Genomic DNA, 14,417 nt, shown 5'->3' with positions numbered 1-14,417 from the left:
AAGCGGCTGAAAATATAGTTAAGAAATATGCTCTGAACTAAAGAACAAGAGAATTTAAGAGAGAAAAGTGTTGTATTGCTTTGATATGCCAGAATTAGATGATTACAAATGATTAAAACCCCCATTTATATAGTAGAGGAATTCTACTTATGGTATAATTCTAAATACAAAAGGAAAACACACAATTGGCTAAATGACCGTTCTTGATTAGATCCGTTCCGAGATTTCCGTCACGATGCTCGACCGGTCACGGATATGTCGGCTTTCCGTTAGTATGTTATCTTCGGTCTTGCTTGATGTCTATCATGTTTGGTCTCGATCATTACTGGTCTCGATCTCGATTGGTACTTCGAATCCTGAGCTCGGTACCCACCTTCATGTCTCGGTTTGATATAACACGGGGTTGATCCTTGGCCCACCATCCTGGTCTCGGTTAATCAAAAAAATCGGGTGAGCCCGATTTTAACGTATACAGATAGTCCTCTCATTTTTTTGAGTGTAATGACAAGAAACGAATTGAGTCTTCGATCTTTACCCGATTTGTCATGACGTCATCATCATGATGTAAGCGACAGAGGTGGCGAAACATCCCGTCGGTACAGTTCCCCAGGCATTTAATGTGTGTCAGTTGACGGTCGGCCACTACCAGCTTTGAACCGTCGTCGTGAAACCCGTAAATAGGTCCCTTTTCCATTCTTTCAAACTTTACTTTCAATCTTTTCTGCTCTAATCTTCAAAGCTCTCTACATTTTTCACCTTCAAATCTTTAAGTTCCATTGTTGATCCCTTCTAAAATACCAAATTATCATCTTCATTCTTCTTTACCCTCAAAACCTAATGGCGAAAACATCTAAAATTGTTCCACAAAAAGAAAATGCCTCATCACCTCGGTCGGCCCGCGAGAACACAACGGTGGAGCCACGCCCTGAGGAGTGTGTTCCCGGGGAGTGTGTTATTAGTTCTGACTTTAAAATCAAGAAAAACTCATTGGTCCCCGGTCGATGCGAGCCGGTATCGAGATACATATGCTCGATATCCGAGAGTTTCCTCAAACAAGTGAAGAAAGACTGTAACTGGGAAAATAAAGAAGTCGTGATACCCCTGAAGAAGATATCACTACCTATGTGAAAAGGTTCTTGAGTGTTTACACTTACCCTTTCACGCTAGATCCCCTCGATCCAGTCATCGTAGACTTCTACAGAAAGTACCAAGTAACCCTCGGACAAATCCACACCTCTTTCTCGAGGATTGTAATATTGCTCTGATTCTTTGTGAGCAAAATCGATGGGCTCCCTTTCACCCTCGATCACCTTATAAGGTTGTATAGCCCCGGGCTAATAAAGCTTCAATGCCGGGCTACCAATATACTTATCTCGAGCTTAGATGAAGATAAAAATCGAGGTTGGATGGGTCGGTTTATCCGAGCGAGGACCTCAGACCTGATTCCGGCTGAGAGCATGTCGTTTCACGAGAAATAGAATATGAAATGTAAGTATGATTCCATTATTAGTTCATGTTTGTCATTTTTACTTCTTCGTTTTTCCTTATCAGCATTTTTTCTCGGTGTAGCTGTTGCTTGGATGCCGGGTGCGGTCCCTCACCTTGAGTGCTGGGTCAGGAGCCTAGTCTCGACATCGTCATATGCTGAGCACACATGGTGCAATCTATCAAAGGGCCGGTGAGAGGCTAAAAATCATAGTAAGTCACCGTTCTTGTATTTGATTATTTACTAAAATGCCTTTTCGAGCTTACTCTGTTTCCCTTTTTTGCAGGTCTCGAAAAAGATGCCATCATGAGGCCCCCATCTGGTGAAGAAGAAACCTCATTCCCTGTCCCAAAGCCGGAAAAGGAGAGCAAGAGGTTCAAAATCCGCCATTAGAAACCAATGCGACTCAGCTGCTATTACACATACCAACAGTTCCAAAATTTTGACTAACTCCTTAAATTTCCAAACATTTCGCCAGAGTTTCCCCCGTAATTGGGCCTATCCATATGCCAAAGAATCTCAAAAACAGTCCTAACAACATATACTTGAACCAACGACGCAATATAATATAAAAACAATTCCAAGCGTGGCCTCACGAGCAGTATATTACCAAAGAGGAACACCTTTAACATCAACTGTACAAATGATACAAAATTCACAAGAAACAATTTAATAGAATCGATTATATAGCTATTCAAACAAATTAGGGTACATCTTCTTCATCTCGTCCTCGGCTTTTCAGGTGGCTCTTTGACTTGTTGGATTTGCCATAACACTTTCACGAAGGTAATTTCTTTGTTCCTTAACTTTCGAACTTGCCTATCATGCTCGCCGCGAAGAATCTCTACAATCATCAACACATAAGTGTATTATGGCATCACGAAACCCCGGGTTTTAGGTGAAATTTTACGGGGCCTTACAACCTCCCCCACTTAAGATCATTCGTCCTCGAATGAGGGTCCAAATCTGCCATTAGAAGACAGTGTGAGTCAATTTCAATTACACACACCAACTGTTCCAAAATTTTGACAAACTCCTTAAATTTCAAAACATTTCGCCAGAGTCTCCCCTGTAATTGGGCCTATCCACATGCCAAAGAATCTCAAAATCAGTCCTAACAACATATACCTAAACCAACGACGCAACATAACATAAAAACAACGCCCATCGTGGCCTCACAAGCAGTATATTGCAAAAGAGGAACACCTTTAACATCAACTGTACAAATGATACAAAATTCACAAGGAACAATTTAATAGAATCGATTACATGGCTATTCAAACAAATTAGGGTATATGTAGAGCGGCTCGTAAGCCTAAGAAGAATGTGATCCCCCTGTCCATGGAGTTAGTTCAACTCCTAAGAGAGGCGGAAGAAGAAGAAGAAGAAAAAGAAAAAAGAAAAAAAAAGAAGAAGAAGAAGAAGAAGAAGAAGAAAATGAGGATGATTTCGGTCTGGTGGCTCGAGCACGAGCTAATACCGAGGGTCAAAAGGTAACTAGATCGGTCGAAGCTGGAAATATTCTGCCTCGATCTGACGGGGTCCAAGAGGGGGATTCAGTTGGAGTCCTTGAGCCGATTGAAGCCGAAGGTGCCTTACCTCGGGGTGAGAAAGCAGCGGAAGTGGCTGTGGAGGCCGATCTCGAGGCTCCTCGAGATGGAGAGAACGCCCCAAGACACCCACTTGGGGAAATAGAAATCGGAGACTCCCTGTCGCTTCCTTCATTCTCCGAGGAAATGATTCGGGAGGCTCGGGCCATGAAGACTCCTTAGGTAGAAGGAGCCCACGGAGGGGAGTGACTTGGAGGTACCGAGGAAGGACTCGGGCAAAACTTCCTTGAGTTTCAGATTGACCAGCCAGTTTTCGACCCCTAGTGTCAATCCCAGGGGCAAACGAATAATCAGCATCTTGATCCCGGAGGATGCACGAGTTCTTGCCGCCCCCGTAGGGGTGGCTTGTTATCTTCGGAGTCTGGTCACGGAGGAAGATCAGGCTCTGATGGACGAGGTGGGAGCACCGTGTCTTTTTAATGAGGCCCAACAAGCTTTGAATCGGGTAAGCCCCAACTCCTTTTGTCAATATCAGTTTCTATACTTATGTTTTTTCTCTTTTTGCTTAATTCTTTTTCTTCTATTTGTATAGGCCTCGGTACTTCATCATGAAGATTTCTTTAGGTCTCGAGGGGAACTGAGTCGATATGAGGCCGAAATTCAAGGGCTCACTAAGGAGAAAAAGCCCTCAAGCTTCTCAGTGAGCAAAAAGAAGAGAAAGCAAAGGGCCTTCAAGCTAAGCTAGTTTGGCTCAGAAAGAACAAAGCGACCTGGTCGAGCAGGTAATAAGAATCTTAGAAGTTTATGACATCGGTTCGGGCGTGACGGCTAATAGTTCGATCCCACGGGTCTAGCAGAAGCTTGAGATAATCGGCCAACTTCGGGAAGAAGTGGATGCGGTGAAGGCAGAGACCATAGCATGGAAGCAAAATATGGACCGTCTTGACTCAGAGAAAGAGGATGCTCGGGATCAGCTATCTTCGGCTGAAAACCAACTCCAAAGCATGAGAGAGAAGAACTTGGTGCAAGCCAAGAAAATCGAGGAGTTCCAGACTCGGTTGGGTTCAGCAACCTCCGATCGAGAGAAGCTGGTCACGAAACTTGCAGTGGCCAAATCTGAGGTTGAGACGGCCAAGGCCAATGCCGAGGCAATCGTGGCCGTCTACCGACGCTGAAGCTTCTCAAGCTCGAGCAAAAGAATTTGCCGAAGTTGCTCAGGTTCGAGCACATTGGGTTGCTGAGTATGCCAAGTGTCAGTATCGAAGAGATCCATGCTCGTGGCTTCGGTCTTACTGCCGCGATTGAAAATGCCAAAGAGCTTGAAGCCGAAGCATTGGCCTCTCCCGATGACGACGACTCCGGAGCATGAGCGGATCTGAGAGTGGAGAAGACCCTGATGGTGAAGATGTTGCTCCCGGAGAAGATTAGGTACTTAGGATCTTTTTGGGGGTTTTTCTATAGAATTCCGATCGGGCCATGTTGCCCTTGTAAATAATTTTTGATATATATAAAGATATTTTTCTCTTTCTGTCTTGTCTTGTGAAATTTTTACTTCATTTATGCCTTATGAAATTTTTGCTTCATTTATGCCTTATGAAATTGTATTCATAGGTTCGAGGTTTAGGCAATTTGACCGAAATCGAACTAGTATAGTTTTTACGATCGAGTGAGTGTTTGCTCGAACTCGAAGTAAGGTAACCCTTAGGTTTTATTTGAGCGAGGACGATCTCTCGAACTCAAAAGTAAAAAATACCCCTTAGGCTTTTGTTGCCGATATGGCCTTTGTAAAGAGAATTGTATATGGCTTTCTCCCCTTTTCAACTTGAAAAGTTTTTATCATTTGTATTTGTAAAAATATGTAATAACTTAGCATGAAATAAGGAATTATTCGAGAGTTCGAACGATTTTGTACTCATTAGAGTTTTCAAGGCTTGATATTATCGAAGCCCTTTATGATTTTGCCGAGGGTAGCCCTTTTAACCGGTTTATGAGAATATTCAAAGGCCTGTTTTATTACGGAATTCTGACGTCTCCGAACCGTGTTAGTTTGGCCATAGCCTTTTTAAATTCGGGACTTGCCTCTTGGGCTTATTTTCCCATTTCATTTCGAGCTTGTCCGAAGTGTCAGTCCCCGAGTGGGGTGGCCATGGCCTATAAAAATCGAGAGTTACCTTTAAGGTCTTATGATCTCGAAGTTTTAATAATTCAATCTTGTCTATTTTTTGGACGGCAGTCCCCGAGTGTGGGGTTAGTTGTTCGAACTTCAGTTATGATCGGCCCTTAAGCCTGTTTACACAATAGGTCAAGAGTATGAAATTGTAAAGTAGAAAATTTTTCGAAGGCATGAGATATCGGCAAGGAAAAATACTTCTCTTAATAAATGATTATACATGCGTACATGTTCGATGTCAGGGCTCGAGCAACCTATATGGGTACGGTTCATTCGACCGTTTGGCCCTTACAAAATTTACCTATCGAGCCCCCGATGTAACGAAGTAATTTCCTTGCAACAAAGTTGACATTCAAGGGTAATGCCCCCTAGTATTCGAGGTCGATTGTAAAGAAGTCTCAGATACTGTTGAATTGTTCTAAGTTAGCACGACCAATGGTTGCCTCGTTAAAAACCTCACCAGAAAATGAAAACTCATTTGGGACAAAATTGGTCTAAGGGAAAAAGAGTGCAACGGTACTTTCAGACCTAATGACTTCGTGTTGAAGAATCCATCGTCGTTCCTGGTCGGACACCTGCAATGGTTAGTTTGAAATATAATTAAAATGAAAGGGTCGTACCTTAGCAGTAGTATCGTTTTAGGAGAGATGCGTTCCAATTATTTGGTAATTGTTCGACGTTCATCGTGCCGAGCTTATATGATCCTTTTCCGATTATGTCGAGGACCTGGTATGGTCCCTCCCAATTTGGACCCAGTTTTCCTTCATTCGTATTTCGAGTGTTGAGGGTGAATTTTCTTAGCACCAAGTCTCCGATTTTAAAATGTCGAAGATTGGCTCTTTGATTGTAGTACCTTTCGATCCATTGTTTTTGTGCGACCAATCGAACGAGGACGGTCTCGTGTTTTTCGTCCAACAATTCTAGGCTTGTATTCATGGCCTCGTGATTCGATTATTCTGTTGCATATCGAAACCTGAGGCTAGGTTTACCGACCTCGGCTGGGATAAGGGCTTCAGCACCATAGACTAAAGAGAACGGTGTTGCCCCCGTACTAAATTTCGATGTTGTGTGGTACGCCTAAAGAACCTCAAGCAATATTTCTCTCCACTTTCCTTTGGTGTCAGTCAGTCTCTTCTTAAGATTTTGGATAATGGTTTTGTTGGTCGATTCGGCTTGTCTGTTCCCACTGGGATGATAAGGTGTCGATTGATATTGTGATCCTCGAGAAATTTAGTCACTTTGCTGCCAATGAATTGCTTTCTATTATCACACACAATCTCGCCAGGCATCTCGAATTAACATATAATATTGTCCCAAATGAAGTCTATGACTTCCTTTTCTCTGACTTTATCGAAAGCCTATGATTCAATCCACTTAGAAAAATATCCAGTCATAAATAAAATAAAATAAACTTTACCTAGGGCCGAAGGGAGAGGGCCGGCGATATCCATTCCCAATTTCATGAACGGCCAAGGGGATAAGACCGAGTGGAGCTGCTCCCCGGGCTGGTGAATCATTGGCGCATACCTTTGACATTTGTCGCACTTTCGAACGAACTCTTTTGTATCCTTTTCCATATCGACCCAGTAGTACCCTGCTCTGATAACTTTGTGAACCAATGACTCGGCACCAGAATGATTTTCATAAGTGCCTTCGTGAATCTCCTGTAGGACTTAGTCGGTATCTCTCGGTCCCAAACATATTGCTAACGGTCCATCGAACATCCTCCTAAACAACGTTCCATCCTCGAACAAAGTGAACCGTTCTGCCTTTGTGTGTAGAGTTCTCGACTCCTTTGGATCTGATAGACACTTCTCGTTCTTTAGGTATTCTATGTACTTGTTTCTCCAATCCTATGTCAGACTTGTAGAGTTTATTTCGGCGTGGACTTTTTCGATCACTGATCTCGAGAGTTGTACAACAGTCCCCGAGTTAAGTTCGTCATCTTCGACCGATGACCCCAAGTTTGCAAGAGCGTCGGCCTCGCTGTTCTGTTCTCGAGGTACATACTGTAAGGTCCACTCTTTAAACCAATGTAAAGTTACCTGTAGCTTGTCCAAATACCTCTGTATTCGGTCTTCTCGGATTTCGAAAGTTCTGTTGACTTGGTTTATCACGAGTAGGGAATCACATTTGGCCTCGATGACCTATGCTCTCAAACCTTTAGCCAACTCGAGACCTGCAATCATGGCCTCATACTTGGCCTCATTGTTAGTTAATTTCGATGTTCTAATAGATTGTCTAATTATATTACCCGTGGGTGGCTTTAAAACGATACCCAGCTCGGACCTCTTCGCCCTCGAAGCACCGTCCGTGAAGAGGGTCCACACCCTCGATGATGTACCCAATTTTAATAACAGTTCTTTTTCGACCTCGGGTACGAGGGCTGACGTGAAGTTGGCCATGAAGTCTGCCAAGATTTGAGACTTGATGGTCGTTCGGGGTCGATACTCGATATCGTACCCATTGATCTCGATGATCCATTTGGCCAATTGACTCGAAAGTTTGGGTTTGTGCAAAATATTGCGAAGGGGATAGGTAGTTACAACGCATATTGGACGACATTGGAAATACAATTTTAATTTCCTAGAGGCGCTTATTAAAGCAAGCACTAATTTTTCTAAGTGTGGGTATCTGGTCTCGGCCACACCTAAGGTCCGACTAACATAGTAAATAGGGAATTACATACCTTGTTCTTCTCAGACTAGGACCCCACTTGCCGCTATTTCCGAGACTGCCAAGTACAAGTAGAGTTACTCGTCCGCTTTCGGGGTGTGAAGTAGTGGCGGGCTTGACAAGTATCGTTTTAGTTCCTCTAAGGCCTGTTGACATTCCGGAGTCCATGCGAATCTACTCTTCTTCTTAAGTAGTGAGAAGAATCGGTGACTTCTATCTGAGGACCTCGAAATGAATCGTCCTAGGGCGGTTATGCGCCCCGTTAATCTTTGTACGACCTTGCCATTATCCACGACCGTGATATCCTCGATGGCTTTGATTTTATCGGGGTTGATCTCGATTCCCCAATTTGATACCATGAAGCTGAGGAACTTGCCCGAGATGACCCCGAACGCACATTTCTCCGGGTTGAGCTTCATTTCATACTTCCTCAGTATATCGAACGTCTCCTACAATGTTTCAAATGGTCCTATGCTCGTAGGGACTTAACTAACATGTCGTCAATATAAACTTCCATTGATTTTCCTATTTGTTCTTCGAACATTCGATTTACTAGGCGTTGATAAGTTGCACCAATATTTTTTAGTCCGAACGACATTACGTTATAACAATAGGTGCCGTATTTAGTGATACACGAAGTCTTTTCCTGATCCTCCGGGTTCATCTGTATTTAGTTGTACCCAGAGTAGGCATCGAGAAAACTGAGAATCTTATGGCCGGTCGTGGCATCGATCATGCGATCGATATTCGACAAAGGAAAAGATTCCTTAGGGCATGCCTTGTTTAAGTCCTTATAGTGTACGCACATTCTATGTTTATTTTCCTTCTTAGGAACTACCACTATGTTTGCTAACCATTCAGGATATTTCACTTCCCGAATGGACCCTATTTTGAGAAGTTTGGTTACCTCGTCCTTGATGAATGCATGCTTAACCTCGAAGTGGGCCTTCTTTTTTGCTTTACTGGACGGAACTTCGGGTCCAGACTTAATCGATAGGTAGTGATTTCTGGTAAGATCCCTGTCATATCGAGATGGGACCAGGCAAAGCAATCCATGTTAGCTTCAAGGAAATTAATAAGTTTGTTCCTGAGCTCGGGGGTTAGCCCCGTGCCCAGGTATACTTTTCGTTCGGGCTGGTAGTCGATCAACGTGACTTGTTCCAGCTCTTCGACCATTGACTTGGTGGCGTCAGAGTCATCGGGAATTATAAAGGATCGAGGGATCCAGTAATCGTCATCCTTGTTGATCCTTTGATCCTGTAATTGGGTCGAGGCCGGTGTCTATGGTTGCTATTTGGCCTCCTGCTTTCCCTTCGACTCCGATCCCTTCGCTGATGAGAGTACCGATACCGGTATCACTTTATCGACTGAAAACATCTCTTTGGCGGCAGGTTGTTCCCCGTACACCGTTTTTACTCCCTCCGGTGTCGGGAACTTCAAAACTTGGTGAAGGGTCGAAGGTACTGCCCTCATGTTATGGATCCAAGGCCTTCCGAGCAAGGCGTTGTACCTCATGTCACCCTCGATCATATGGAACTTTGCTTCTCGAACGGTCCCGGCAATGTTTACTGGCAAGATAATTTCACCTTTGGTAGTTTCACTCGCCATGTTGAAGCCGTTAAGAACCTGAGCTACATGCACAATTTGATCATGTAGTCCGAGCTGCTCCATGACCGTCAATCGAATAATATTGGCCGAGCTTCCTGGAACAGATATTACAGTGCGTCGTTGTGGGGTTATGAGATCCCCTCTGCATCCTCGTCATTGAAAGACAAGGTCCCGTCCAGCATATAGTCCCGAGTTTGCTTTTCCCTCGTGATCGACACCTTGGTGCGCTTGAATATGGGTCCATGTGGAATATCGACCCCACCAACGATCATGTGAATCACATGTTGTGGTTCTTCCTGTTTGTTCTTCCTGTTTGCATCCTTGTCTCTGAAGTGGTTCTTAGCTCGGTCGCTCAAGAATTCTCGAAGATGACCCTCGTTGAACAAACGGGCTACCTCCCCCCTTAGCTGTTTGCAGTCCTTCGTTCTATGACCATGATTACCATGGTATTTGAACATTTGATTAGGATTCCTCTGGGCCAGATCGATCTGTAAGGGTCGAGGCCATCTGGTATCTTTGATCCTCCCAATGACCGATACAATAGCTGATGCATCAACGTTGAAGTTGTATTCTGATAGTCGTGGCTCTTTTGTGGGCTTGACATTTCTATCGAAACCACTCTTACTCATGAGCCCTGCCCTCGATCATTTCTTCGATCACTTCGAACGGGATTGCGTCCAGGACCGCTATTTCTCCGATCTCCACCGTATGGTTGATATCGATTCCTGTTTGATTGTGGTTCTCTATCGATGTCCCTTTGAATTCTGCCGACGGGCCTGTTTGGATAAACGGAACCGGAAGGAGGTCCCAACTGATCATCCTCGACCCTGATTTTTGACTGGTATTGATTATGCACATCGGCCCAAGTCACAACTGGATATTCAATTAAATTCTGTTTTAACTATCGTGAGGCCATCGAACTTTATTCATTCAGCCCTTGAGTAAAAGCTTGGACGTCCCAATCATCTGTGACCGGGGGTAAGTCCATACGTTCCATCTCGAACCGAGATACGAACTCTCTGAGCATTTCGTTGTCTTTTTTCTTCACTTTGAAGAGGTCTGACTTCCTAGTCTCGACTTTTATAGCTCCGACGTGTGCTTTGACGAAGGAATCTGCAAGCATGGCAAAGGAATCAATGGAGTTGGGGGGCAAATTATGATACCATATCATCGCCCCCTTCAATAAGGTTTCTCCAAATTTCTTCAGTTGAACGGACTCAATCTCATCATCCTCTAAGTCGTTCCCCTTTATTGTGCATGTGTAAGAAGTGGCATGCTCATTGGGGTCAGTTGTTCCATTATACTTGGGAATTTATGGCATGAAGATTTCTTCGGAATGGGCTTAGGAGCCGCACTTGGGGGGAAAGGTTTTTGCACGAACTTCTTCGAATCCAAACCCTTCAGAATCGGTGGTGCCCTCGAAATTTTATCAACTCGGGAGTTATACGTTTCTACCTTTTTGTCATTTTCTTCAATCTTTTTCTCCCCCGATCCAATTCGCTTTGTAAGCTATTCGAGCATTTTCATAATGGTGGGGGCAGTCCCCAATTCATTCACGTTTGACCTCTCCGGTACTGGTTCGACCCTTTGAACAACTTCTAGTGAGGGCTCGAGTTCAACCTTATTTGGTGCGCGGTTCTGATTTTGGAGTTGTGCTATGGCAGCTTGTTGAGCCTGCAACATTCAAATATTAGTCGAAGGCTGACTCTGCCGTCTTCGCCGCCGTGTGTATCTTGACCGACTGGTCGAACATCTCTGCGGACTCTATTCTCGGGGTTGACGCCCAGATTTGTATTTAGGGTGACATGGAAACTGACGTTGATGGGATCTGCAATCGGTACTCCCTCAAGGCCAGCCTGAGGTACTTCAATCCCTGCTGTGGCTATATTGTCGTTTTCCTCATGAAAACCAAGGCCATTATCGGCGTGTGTGGGTACTGTTTGAGAGTTCGACATGCTGATCCTGAAGTCAAAAACACTTACGAGAATAAGCGTAAAGCAGTGTGTGTTATAAGAATTAGTACCAGGCGATCACTATTATCTTTAGCCCCACGGTAAGCGCCAAACTATTTACCCTTAAAATCGGATAACAATTAAACTCGTAAGCGGTTTTAAAGATATGTGATTTTACCTAGCACAAATTGACAAATATGATAATTAATGCTAGAAATTGATTGTAAAATAAAGCAAACCAGTATAGAAATGCAATTTGGACCTCGAGCTAGATTGCCCTCGAACCGGCTGAAAATATAGTTAAGAAATATGCTCTGAACTAAAGAACAAGAGAATTTAAGAGAGAAAAGTATTGTATTGCTTTGATATGCCAGAATTAGATGATTACAAATAATTAGACCCCCCTTTATATAGTAGAGGAATTCTACTTATGGTATAATTTTAAATACAGAAGAAAAACCCATGATTGGCTAAATAACCGTTCTTGATTTGATCCGTTCCAAGATTTCCGCTTCGATCCTCGACCTGTCACGGATATCTCGGCTTTCCGTTAGTATGCTATCTTCGGTCTTGCCCGATGTCTATCCTATTTGGTCACGATCATTACTGGTCTAGATCTCGATTGGTACTTCGAATCCCGAGCTCGGTACCGCACCTTCATGTCTCGGTTTGATATAACACGGGCTGATCCTCCGCCCACTATCCTGGTCTCGGTTAATCAATAAAATTGGTGAGCCCGGTTTTAACCGTATACAAAAGTACTCAAAAGTGCAAAACTAAAAACGTTTGTTGACAAAATTTTTGTCAAAAACTAGCAAATACCAACGTAGAGAGAGAAAACTTAGAGAAATATCTTGTTGCTTGCTTAGAATTAATTGATGAACTTAGAGAATAAAGGAAAGTAAAATTTTAGATTTCTTACATTTAAGTTATAATTAATAAAATGTGTATTGTGTAATATAATATATATTTCTGTATGGTATCGGTATTTCGGCATTTCATTTTAAAATACCAAATACTATACCTAATATCAATTTTTTTTAAAACATAAACAAAATACCATACTGAATACCAAAATATGGAATACCGAATACCAACATTTTCGATTTCGATACGGTAATTCGATATTTACCAAATTATGCACAACCCTATTCAAAACCCATAGCAATCCCACGTATGAGACATATATATTACCTCTATATAAATAGTTTTATTATATTCACGACATTGCAACATAAGATATCTGTATGCGAATCTTTTTAGAGGTAATTTTTGTCTCTTTTAATATCATATTTTATAGATTAGATTTGGCTCTCTAACACAACCAAAAGATAGTTACTGACAATTAAAAAGTTGAATATTTAAATTTGAGAATGTTGGCTGATAATTTGGTGTTTGGCTAAGCTTATAAGCCGGTCAAACCGGCTTATAAGCACTTTTTGGTTTATCTACGCGTTTGGTAAAATTAAAAGTGCTTATAAGTAAAAAATAAGTCAAAAGCCATAAGTTGGTCTCCCTCAACTTATCAAATTTCAGCTTATAAGCACTTTAGGTTTGACCAAATTATTTACTATTCTATCCCTAAAATACTTCTCTAAAAACGAAGAGTTTTAAAACAAAACTCTTCATATAGTTTTACTCTATCCCAGTTCTTCAATACATATTAAGTGCTTGTTTCTTCTCTACAAACGCCGTGTGCATTATTTAAGGTTTTTTTTCTTAACTTTTGTTAATTTATACTCCACCCCTTCTAATTTGTGAGTGTATACTTATCATAACATAAATTATATTTATAAATAAATATATTATCTAATTATTTTTATAATTAAAATAACATGATAAATAGGTAGAATCTAAAATTTTGAAGAAAATAATATTTTTAGTAGTGTAAATTGTTATAAGGTCATTTAAGTCATTTTAATATTTAAAAGTGCTTATCAACGCTTTTTAATCAAATAATTTCAGCTGCTTATTTTTTATTTCAGCACTTTTATCCAAACACGTAACTGTTTATTTTTTAATTCAGTTTCAACACTTAAAAGTGTTTTTCAGCACCTAATGCTTATCAGCTACTCTAAATCAACTAAGCCAAACGGGCTCTAAGTAAGATTTACAACAAAAATCTCTTTACTTTTATTGTTATAGTAATCCAACCGAAGTCGGGTGGTGTTTGACCCATATATGTTAAAAAAAAGATTTAAAAAAAACAATGACCTATTTAATTGATAAAACAATTTTAACAAAAACAAAAAATTAACTGAAGAAAAGCTTTGGTGGAAACCAAAACTAAACGAAACATTCGCAAGACCAGTTTGAAAAAAGAATCAGCAATTTCAATTTTTGAAAGAAACTTTTATAGAAGGAGACATTTCCAAAACTGTTAAAGAAATATAATTAAAATAGGTATAAATTTTATAAAGTAACTCACTGGCATTTGCTCATACTCTATTTATCTAACCTATAATTACAAGACCTATTATACCCTTTAATCTTTCAAGTTAATTCTTACAAGGATGGACATAATTGAAAAACAATCAGTTATGAAGAACAGCAGTAAAGATGTGGTAACAAGTATATTCACATATCTCACATGCGTTAATTATTGGGCGTGCTTATTATTACGTGCGAGGTACGTTCAGAACTAAATTATTTACTATCTCACATGTGTGAAAAGCACGAAGGTTTTTAGCAAAATATTTTCGTCTTTTTTATCTTTTAAAAATAGAGTTTCACATTAGATAAAATTATAATTTTATTATTTTCCTATTATTTAGGATTCTATAATTCTATAATTTTGATTATCAAGTCTTTTCTTATTTGAACTATGTAAGAAGTCCTAATATTTAGGACTTTTAAAAAAGGTTTTAAAACCTAGAAAAGGCTTTGATTAGGTATTAAAACTATTCTAAATTTAAAGTGTATTTAGGGCGTTGAGTTGATGTATGAATTTATCACTTATACTTTTATCACATTAC

The sequence above is a fragment of the Nicotiana tomentosiformis genome, chromosome 11 (assembly GCF_000390325.3).
Source record: "Nicotiana tomentosiformis chromosome 11, ASM39032v3, whole genome shotgun sequence".
NCBI lineage: Eukaryota > Viridiplantae > Streptophyta > Magnoliopsida > Solanales > Solanaceae > Nicotiana > Nicotiana tomentosiformis.
This window is presented reverse-complemented; position numbering follows the sequence as displayed.